This window comes from Hetaerina americana, unplaced genomic scaffold (genome assembly GCF_022747635.1).
Source record: "Hetaerina americana unplaced genomic scaffold, ioHetAmer1.1.p SCAF_3, whole genome shotgun sequence".
In the NCBI taxonomy this organism is placed as follows: Eukaryota; Metazoa; Arthropoda; class Insecta; order Odonata; family Calopterygidae; genus Hetaerina; species Hetaerina americana.
Window position 1 is genome coordinate 33,727,908 of NW_027286874.1, and position 10,122 is coordinate 33,738,029.

The window sequence follows — 10,122 nt, forward strand, 5'->3', positions numbered from 1 at the left end:
TCCTTTTAGCGAGCATATTTATCGTCTTCTTCACAGGTATCGAAAGTTTATTAAGAGAAGGGACTCTTCTTTACTCCGTTGTGATATTCTCTTGCAGAATACCGAGGGTACTTCCTACTGCCTGTGTGTTCCACTGCAAATATAGAAACAGTAAAAGCAACCAACTTCCTTTTACCACAGGGTGTGACCTGAGACACCCAGATGCTAACAAGTAATCCTATCATCAGTAGGTGTTTAATCTAGCAGATTTGCTATCACGCTTGCCTTTATTCAATTCACATGGAGTGATCTTTTTGGCTCTTTTATTTTGAGTATTAAAAATAATAGAGAAAAATATTTAGCACGGTTTAGAGAAAACATATAAAAGTTGTGAGAAAGAACGCTTTTTCGAATTACACGTAAATTCTTTTATGTGAAGTCTCTAAGGAGTAGGGGTCCTTACCCATAAAACTCTTTGTGAAACTGATCAATGAGAATTAGTTTCCTATCTTCGCTCTTGATCTGATAGAGAACACGGGATAATCATATAAAAAGTGTTAGGCTAGGATGATATCATTAATCTGTTTAGTCCAATGGTTCCTTACAGAGTACCAACCACCGAAACTAAAGCTACGCACAACTTAAATGCTAAAAAAATCTTTCTTCTAAAGGAGACCATATTTATTTAATGCCTACTCACCGACATGTGGTGACTAATGACTTATTTTTTCATAAAAATAGGAATTAAACATTTTTCTAAATTATAGCCAAATATGTAACTTATGTGTTCTCAGTTTCTTTAAATATTCTAATTGCCTCTCATCTTTCATAAGATTTTTATCAATATTTATTTTTTGATCAGATAGTTTTTTAATTTATATTATATTTTTCACGCTAGTTTAAATATATGCAATTGAAGAGGGTTTCTTTCATTTCGGAATAAAAATAAAACACGGTGGTTTATTGCTGAACGTTTAGGCAGTGAGGAACACATCTCTTCATTATAACTGACTGTAGAAGCGATAGGTGAGTAACAACTGAGTGAAAAAAAGAGGTTAAATCAGGCCCGAGAAGAATATTTAGGACGGCTTAAAGAAAACACGCTAAGATATTACAGAAAAAACGCGTTTTTCGATGCAGTCCTTTTACACTTGTAGCAAAAAAAAACATTTAAGCCTGTTTAAAAGTCCTCTTATTTTGCTTATTTTCTATGACGACTTATTCAAAATACTCAATATTTACATTCACGGCTTGTATTCACAATCAAAAAACACCTAAATAGGGCCATTTCGCTACCTTGTGATACGATCTAAAGATAATAACATAAAATATTATTTTTTGAAAAATAATCTAAGTAGCTTAGAAGACTATAAAGAAGACGTAAAACCAATTCCACTTGGTTGTGGACAGCTTTTTCCAATTCCATTTGTAATTCTGAAGATTTTTTTAAGGTTAGATTATATAGGTCACACACGTTTCAATTAAATATTACTTTAAGGGTAGGACAGGTGTTTGGCCTTTTGTCATCAAGGTGATGGTTTTTGCAACGGAGCATTAGATACTCAAGTGTGTAGTCATGAGGGTATTAATCATAAATGAATAAATCTCATTATGAGCTAGAAATAACAAGTAACTCGATGAAGATTACGGAAAAAGAGCTAATTGCTTAGAAATCCCTGCCCTAAAATCAGTTTTTAGATGACCGTAAAGCTATACTTGAGATTCAGAATGTAACCGATTAACTCACTAATTTTTCTGGTAAAATTTTATTCATACCAGTAAACACTTGCAAATGAATCCATATAGAGTGATAAACTTCTTACTCAGTGAGATGCATTTTATTCGTATGAAGGTACCTGGTTGACCTAATGACAGGTCAACCAGGACATTAGTGATATAAAGTTTTCTCCCATATTTTCCTGTGTGCGCAACAGAATTCGATGGCAATTTTATGCGTCCTCGAGTGTTGACAGTTAATCAGAAGAGATGTACTGTTCTAAAATTAAAGTAATTGGGCTTATCGACACCTTAAATATCCTTTACGGTCAAAATCTGGCTCTGATATTGATTCATTTTTCAGGGAAGTGATCCCCTCCATTTTCTTAAGCTTGATCGTGAAATTTTGCCCCACCGTCTTACGAATATGTTCATGGTGACGAGGTGACCCCAAAGTACGGTCTAAACATTTCAAAGCCCAGCACGTAGAAGAAACGTAACACGCTCAAAAGAAAAATGGCAAACTTGCAAGAACTACTTAGAGTTTCTCTACGTCTTCAGTTTAAAAGGGTGACTCGCTCACGTGCTTTGTGCTTTTAGAAAGTTAAGAGATGAAATATGGCAGTGGATAATAACGGCGCTGGGGAGAGAACGAGTCTTTCTCCATACGTTCCGCACAGGGAAGGGTGGAACTGAGGGAATTGAGTCAGTCACTACTGACTGACTGCAACCAAGGTTCCTCGGGGCTTCGGTGATCCACGAGTAAGCGGATTCACGTGTTCGTAGACTCTAACTTTAGATTCTAGGTATAGTTTTGGAATGTCTTCAAGGCTTGAGAGAATAGAGATTGGAATAGTGGAGCAACGGTGCTCATTTAAGTGTGAAGCCGAGAAACTGCTTCATTTTCCGTAATATGCAGAAGAGACGAACATCGCATCTGAGAAGAATTATAGAATAATTAAGTTACGCAGGATCCTGAAAAGTAGTGAAGGTAGGAGCTAGATTTTAAGACTGTCGACCATAAATTTAAATGTTGAATGGAAATAATTTTGGAAATCAGGTAATAGCAGGCAATTTGTCAGGGAATGAGAGGAAAGCAAATAATTATATATGAATTCTTCAACATTGCGACCACAATTTTTTTTATTTTCTAATAATAAGTTGAAAGGGAGTAATTATTAAAGGCTAACGTGAAATTATAAGTTATGAGGCCTGCGATAGTAGAAGAAGAGTGCGAAGTCTTCACTATCTTCTTCTGCTCGTGCAACTATTATATTTTCAAAATACATAAACATTATCATGTATATGCTAATACAAAGCTCAAAACCCTCTAGGCGACGTGCATTTCGCGCCTGTACATTCGTGTGCCTAGGATTTAACCTTACCCACTAAATGATACCCTCCCACATCCCGTAGACCCCCCACTCCTGCTAATTTCCCTCTAATCTCTGCCTATCCCTACTTCTTCATCTGCCACACTCCTGCCCTCCCATCTTGCCCATCACCCGTTCTCTTCCTTCGGTTGGAAAAGATGGTTGTCATCATCAATGTCGTTTTTTTTATTTTTTAGTTATTTATATCATTGCTGCGGCTGTGACCAAAATTAAATTCACTTGTGTGAATATTTTTCATGGTTATCATTATCATCATTATTATTACTTTTAAGGAGGATTTTTAATGAAGATAATAACAGACTATACAACTGTTCAACAGTACATTTATTTGCCTCTCATAAAAAAAAGAAACTGGCATCCCTTATTGCAATGAACCCTTCTTCAATACCGTTTACTTCCTTCCTACATTTCGCGCAACATGCTTATCCTATTCCTACTCCTTTCTCGCTTGCCTAACGTTTTCCTCTCTAGCACAATCTTTTACATCCAATCTCCTTTGAAAACCTTCTATGTTCATCATTCCTACTTCCCTCAGGCTACTCTCAACAATCTCCTCTCCTCCCTAGCATACCTAGCACTTCGTCTTTTATTTTCGTTTCTGTACATTTTACCATTCCCATCCATCCCTACTCTCAAATTTCAAATGCCACCAACGTACGCTTTTCGTTTTACGTCAACAACCATGTTTTCGTGCCGTACAAAACTATACATGTACTCCTTATCAAAGTTTAACGGACCTTTTCTTTGCATCCTTACCCACAGTTTATGTCATCATTTCCCGCCAAATTTATCAAGATTCTTTGCCTACTTCAATCCGTAAGTCCCTACAACTTTTACCACTTTGCATCAAAGTACTTCCAAGAAAGGTAAACTCTTCCACCTGATCTAGTATATGACCTTCAATTTAATCATTTAATTTAGCTTTCCTTTTTCTCGGAAACGTCATTACCTTTGTTTTATTTTCAATTGATTTTCATCCCATCCCACGTATCGCACTTTTTTCAATACTTACCTGATGTGAGTATTGAAATGTAAGTATTACTAAATCTTAATTATATGCAAACCTGATTTCATGAATTCTCCACCGTTTTTCATTCCAATTTCCAGTTTTTCCCATACTGCTATTACTATTTCGTCAGCAAATAAATTCAAAACCAGAGGTGATAATAGACACTTATGTTCCATTCCTCTTCCTAACACTACCCATACCGATCTCAATTTGTGAATCGCATCTGAGCGGTCTGAGACATGAACAGGTTGCGGATAAGTCTCCTATCCCTCCAATCAACACCTATTTTCTGCAATGCATGTGAATACACAAATTTTACCAATTCACTCCAATGGACGCCTTCTCTAAATCCATGATAAAAAATACGTCCTGATTGTATTCTACGCCCCAACCTATTATTGACCTCATTAACGCAATGACATCTCGCATGCCTCTCCCCTTTCTGAACCTTAAATGAACACCCCCTAAGTAATTATTTTCTCTGTTCTCCATTCTCTTATTGGTGATCCAGAGAACAGCTTTAGCTGCTTTTTAAGCCAAATCTATCGTTCTAAAGTCCTCACATATGGCTGTCTTCTCCTTTTTTGAAAGAGTAACTAAAAATAAATGATCTTCCGAAATCTGTCGACCAAAGACCGCCCTCATAAATCAATGATCAGTCCATAAAAACTCTTCCTCCTGCGTTTTCCTAAACCTTCAAGATATTCTGCGGGAATGTTGTCCACCCCAATGGTCTTACTGGACTTCAATTCTCTTAATTCCTCCCCTATCTTACCACTATATTTGTCAAGGGATAAGCTATCCCCATCAATGTCAGATCCTCTTTCTACTTCTAACCTTGAAGGCTTGATGTCTTCATTGTTAGTCCATATAAACTCTCTTTAATTATCCCTCATTGAATTAATAATTTTCCTGACTTATCTTTTGGCTTTTGGATGGACTTTTCCTTCTTATAGCCTGAGAGTGCCTTCACTTTTATGTGCAACCCACGAATTCCATCTTTCCTTTGTAAACTTTCCATATTCTCTCACTGCGTCGTCAACCGCGTTTCTTTTGACCCAGTTGTTTTCCTCCTTAGTGTATTATTCAACTTGTTTTACTTCATTCTGCCAAACTATGCGTTTGCATGCTACGAGTTCCTTCTCTTGTACACCTTTCTAATCATCTCGTCTGTAAGATATGGTTTCTTTCCATTTTCCTCTTTACTTTTCCAATAGTTTTGTTTTCGGTTTTCGATACCTCATTTGTTATACGTTCCCATTTTTCATCTATAGTACTTAGCTTCCTTTCCTCACTCATGATTTCCTCTACAGCCTACTGGTACCCCTTTCTTGTCTCTCCACTTAACTCTTCTATAATATTTTTCTCAAATCATCTTTCCTGTTTATCTTTTGGAATCGGACTCTACTCTCCATGATTACTAAATTATGGCCTGACTCCGCATCCGCTCGCGGAAAATTGTGCGAATTAATCACACTATTCCTAAAACTGAGTCTAATCGTAATGTATTTTAATTCATTTCTTTATAAGTCTCCGGGTACTTCTTTTTACCGACGCATTTTTTTGTCTGAACCAAGTGTTCGTTATTATTAATTTGTTTCCTGCATCTTTCTATTGCTTTCTCTCTCCGGTCATTTCTTATTCCTGAACCGTACGCTCCCTACGGTTTAGTTCACTACCTCACTAACATCTCTTCCTTCGCCTGCCTCTCGTTCCAATCCCTCACCACCATGTCATGTTTGCCTCTAAGAACATGCATAGTGTTGTTAGAGAGATTTTATCTAAAGTAGCATATACACTGTCAACTTCTTCCTCCCAATATTTGCTTGGCGGCATGTAGTTCAGAACTATGATCTGTTGGTTCAGCTTTTACTTCTACTGACAATATTATTCTTTCAATCGCCTTCACGGTTCTTACTACGCGTTGTCTTACATTTATGTACAGGATTTTGGCCGCCTCTCGCTGTCTCTCTTTCCTTCCGCTGCATATTACTCTGTAGTTAGTAATCCTCGCTATTCCTTCATCTCACCTCGACAAGCTCCACAATACAAATATAAATATTTCCTCTCTTTCTATCTCATCTCTCTCTTTTATAATATTTTAATTATATTTTCCACATTATATATAATTATATTTTCCACTCTTCCCACTCTCAACATCGTTTGAGCATTCCCAGCCCCTATTGTAACTATTTCGGCCATCTTCTTCATCTTCTATGCTGCTGGTCTCGACCGCAAAGTCTTTCCTCTAATGCTGTCTCGTACGACTTGGCCCATCGGGTCGAGTCAACTAGTTGCCATCCTAATAATTCCGTCAATCTATCGTTCATGGGGTAATGATTTGACAATGGTCTAAATAAGAAATACGTGGAGCACTTGATAATATTCCCAAAAATACGAGTATATTTTAATGTTATTCACGTAAAATTATGTGTCCTTTTCAATGTTTATTAATTTCAAAATATCAAACGTTATCTAATACTTTTGAGTAGTCATTCTATTCCAGGGAAGCACAAAAAGTGTCCAAATGAAATTTTTCCTGGAACTCCGAAAAACTTACCAAATTCGGGTCGAGGCATGATCTCATAGAGCCCGAACTATAGGGTGCCATCACTGGAAAAGGTGTAAAAAGCCTTATGAGGATAAAATAGACGGCTAGACACGTGAATGAAGATATTTTTTATTTCAAACGGCCCATACTTAATAAACTCTCCTGTGGTCGTGGATAGAAATGGCCATTCTTCTTGAAAATGCGACGTGAAGGGAGAAAATTGAAATGAGGTGGTTAAAAAAAGGCCGCTTTATTAAGAGAGGGGTGGGGGGGATTCCGGTTTCCTTAGGGATTGAAAATAAAAAAATGAAGTGCTGAAGGCGCAGAGGCGGCGAAGTTTTAAGAAAGGATGCGAAGGTATGGCGAATTTTATGGAAAAGAAAGAGGGGGCGGGGAGTGAGGCCGCAAATTTATGGATACGGTGTGAAAAATGGATAAATTGCCTTTCTTTTGCTGGTAGTCTGGCACCTCATTCGTTGTTCCACTCCATGAGAGCCATCGTTCATACCTGTTAAGTTCATTCATACCGTTTAAGTTAATTCATTTCATGCTGTCTTAGAAGTCTACCCATTATTGCCCGCTCTAAAATCCCGAAATTCGGAAGACTTACACTTTATTACAGTCGGTTCCCGTGGTTATGGCACAGTACCTGGTGTGTGGGCAATAGTTGGAAGCTCCCCCGTGTGGCTCTCAACCGTGAGTGAAGAATATATTGAAGACAGTGAAATAGTTAAAATTATTTTGATTACTTTTGGAATACATAAAATATATGGTTAGCAACATTTCTGTTGATGCATCTGTAATAGGTAATTATGGAATAAGCACATAATAATATTGTCATTGTACGAATTGTAATTGTCTCGTATATTCTCTTGGATTATGCTGAGTTTGGACCACAGTTAAACTAAATATTATCCATACCGAATCAATAGAAAACGAGAGACCAAAGGCTAAATTGGATCTTGCGGATCTAAGAAAAAATCAGTCGAATATTGATATTAGATGAATATTTTCGGGTAATGCATATGAATAATATCCTTTACGAAAGTTTTCAGTGAGTTAATGGTCACAACTTTAATACAAATCACCCTAAATAAATACATAAAATGCCAATACAGGGCAAGAATATAAAGAGGGCAAGTTCCATTAAAATAAAGAGAGAGACCTCGTTCAAAATGGGACTGTTAAGCTTAAAACTGAAGTTCTAACAAAATAATGAGGATACAGGTGAGAATTTGAGTATAAAGTAATGTAACAGCCCAGACATATTCTCGCGATAAAAATGCCATAAAACAGAAATAACCGCGTGAAACTTTTTTAAAAATGGGACCTTATTAATTTCCCTGAATTACTCTCGAATAGATGCACTTCCTATAGCTTTTCTTCTGTATAAAGGGGCGCTCTCGAAGTAAAAGAAAAAAAATCCATGACCAAAGAAACACTGGCATAAATTCTCTTCAGCCGGGAGAAGCAAGACGGAAGATAAAATTTTATGCCAAGTCTGTCGTCAACACTCAATTCTTCTGTATCCCAAGAAACCACTCTCCTCCTTCACACTCCTACCGCCGCCCCTTCCGTGTGCCTCCTGTCCCTCGCCCTCACGCCCCTCCCTCAGCCTCCCGCGATTATTCGGCTTGCGTCACCCCGCCCCCCCTCAATATTTCAAGAGGTTGAACAAGGAGGGCTGGGGTGGCAAATGGTGAGGGGAAGGGGGAACGTAGAGAGAGAAGGAGAGAGGAAGGTTGGATGACTGCAGGAACAAAGGGGAGGGTTCGGGAGAAGTGGAATGTATGCATGTGCGCAAGTAGTACATACTGGATGGAAAGATTTGGGTCAAAGGCAGAGAGGGGTTTCACTCCCTCCGCGAACCCCTCAAAGGGAAACTTTTACCACTCGTTCATCGGAAACGCTTCCCTTGTGCCGCTCATTTCTCCTCACACGCCCCCCCCTCCCCCAATTTCTCTCTCTCTCTCTCTCTGAGCTCTTCCGCGGGATACCGTAAAACTGCCGACCTGCAAGTCGAGTCATGCATGTCGTTTATGAATAAACGCGTGCATGTGATGTAGGATAATAAATGAATCATTTGATGCCTGACCGATAGTGAAATCAAAATATGTCTAAACTTTTAAGATTGACCTCCATCCACCCACAGTTCTATATTTCGTATTGTTATCGACCTGGATAACGTGACGATAAAGCTCATACCCATTCGCAAAGGGTGAGGATTCGTGTTCTGAAGAGGTGGCGGACATTTCTTTAGGAGGGTACAACATTTTCAAAGTCGTCGCGGCGACTCCCGCAGTCCAATGGTCTTGGCAACATTGTTTTTATTCACAAACTTTTGGTCGAAGTCATTCGTGAAATAACTCATCATATTAAGACACTTCATGTTAAATTAGTAATGGTTTAGTGGTATTGTATTTTGTTAACGTGTTGGACAAGAAAAATCAGCTTCATGGAGAAAAACTATCGTGACGAACAACGGCATATTTGCTAATTAGTTAAAAGAGACCATAGGTAGGACTACCTTTGATATAAAAACTCTCCTGTTGTTTTCTTAAAGGATTGAAATCCATAAAATTAAATCTATATGGTATGATCAAGCAGTATTATATCCGTTGTTAAATTAAAATTGGGTCGTAAATTAATCCAATGAGCATGTGATTTCACTTAAATTCTGACGAAGTTTGTTGATAACATTTCGGTAAAATATATATAAATATGAAGGAAAAACATCATATTCAATGGTTAAATCTCATATTCACAATATATTTTTCTGTTTTTCGACGATTTCAGATTCAAAAAAATCGCAAATATTAAAGCATTAGCTTAATATGACAAAAAAAGAATGTAGGACTAATTCCGACCTACTTATAAAATTTTAGAACAATGTCTCATTTTTACGAACCTTTACGAAGTCGTTATAAATTGGCCCGTTTCCGTGATAATGGCACGTGTTTTAGTAGTAAGTAGGTGACGAATGAATAAATTCCATGGCTCTTCCGGCATATCTCCATATTGTATTTGTAAATGTACAAACTATTCCCTTCGTTTGAAGCTGTTAGTAAATTACTCAAGCTGTTGCTGCTGCTTCCATTCGCTTATTACGTTTTTAAAATACAATTAATCAAATAATTAGTAGTACTATGCAACAAAAAACAATTGTTTAACTACTAAAACTGATTAGATCACCATTTTAAATACTAACACATAATTAACAGTTGTTATATGTCTTAATTAACATCACAGCTTGGTCCTAATTTTAGACAGGTTGCCACATTGTTGTTTCCCAATGTTCCTAACACAAAATGACGTCATCTTTCTCGCTACCTAGTTGTCACCAAAATATTCTAAAATAACTTTTCATTTTTCAAATGAATTCCAGAAGTTTAAAATTATATTTGCGCTTAGTGTGTACTACTTTTCTAATAACCAGAAATATATTTCTCTCTGGCTCATTCCACGATTGAATA

At 37.3% G+C, this 10,122-nt stretch overlaps 1 protein-coding gene across 1 annotated transcript in view; it reads left to right on the forward strand.

Moving 5' to 3' along the window:
* Positions 1–10,122, forward strand: part of LOC139690998 (titin homolog) — a 125,223-nt gene that overhangs the window by 93,228 nt on the left and 21,873 nt on the right. The window lies entirely within an intron of this gene.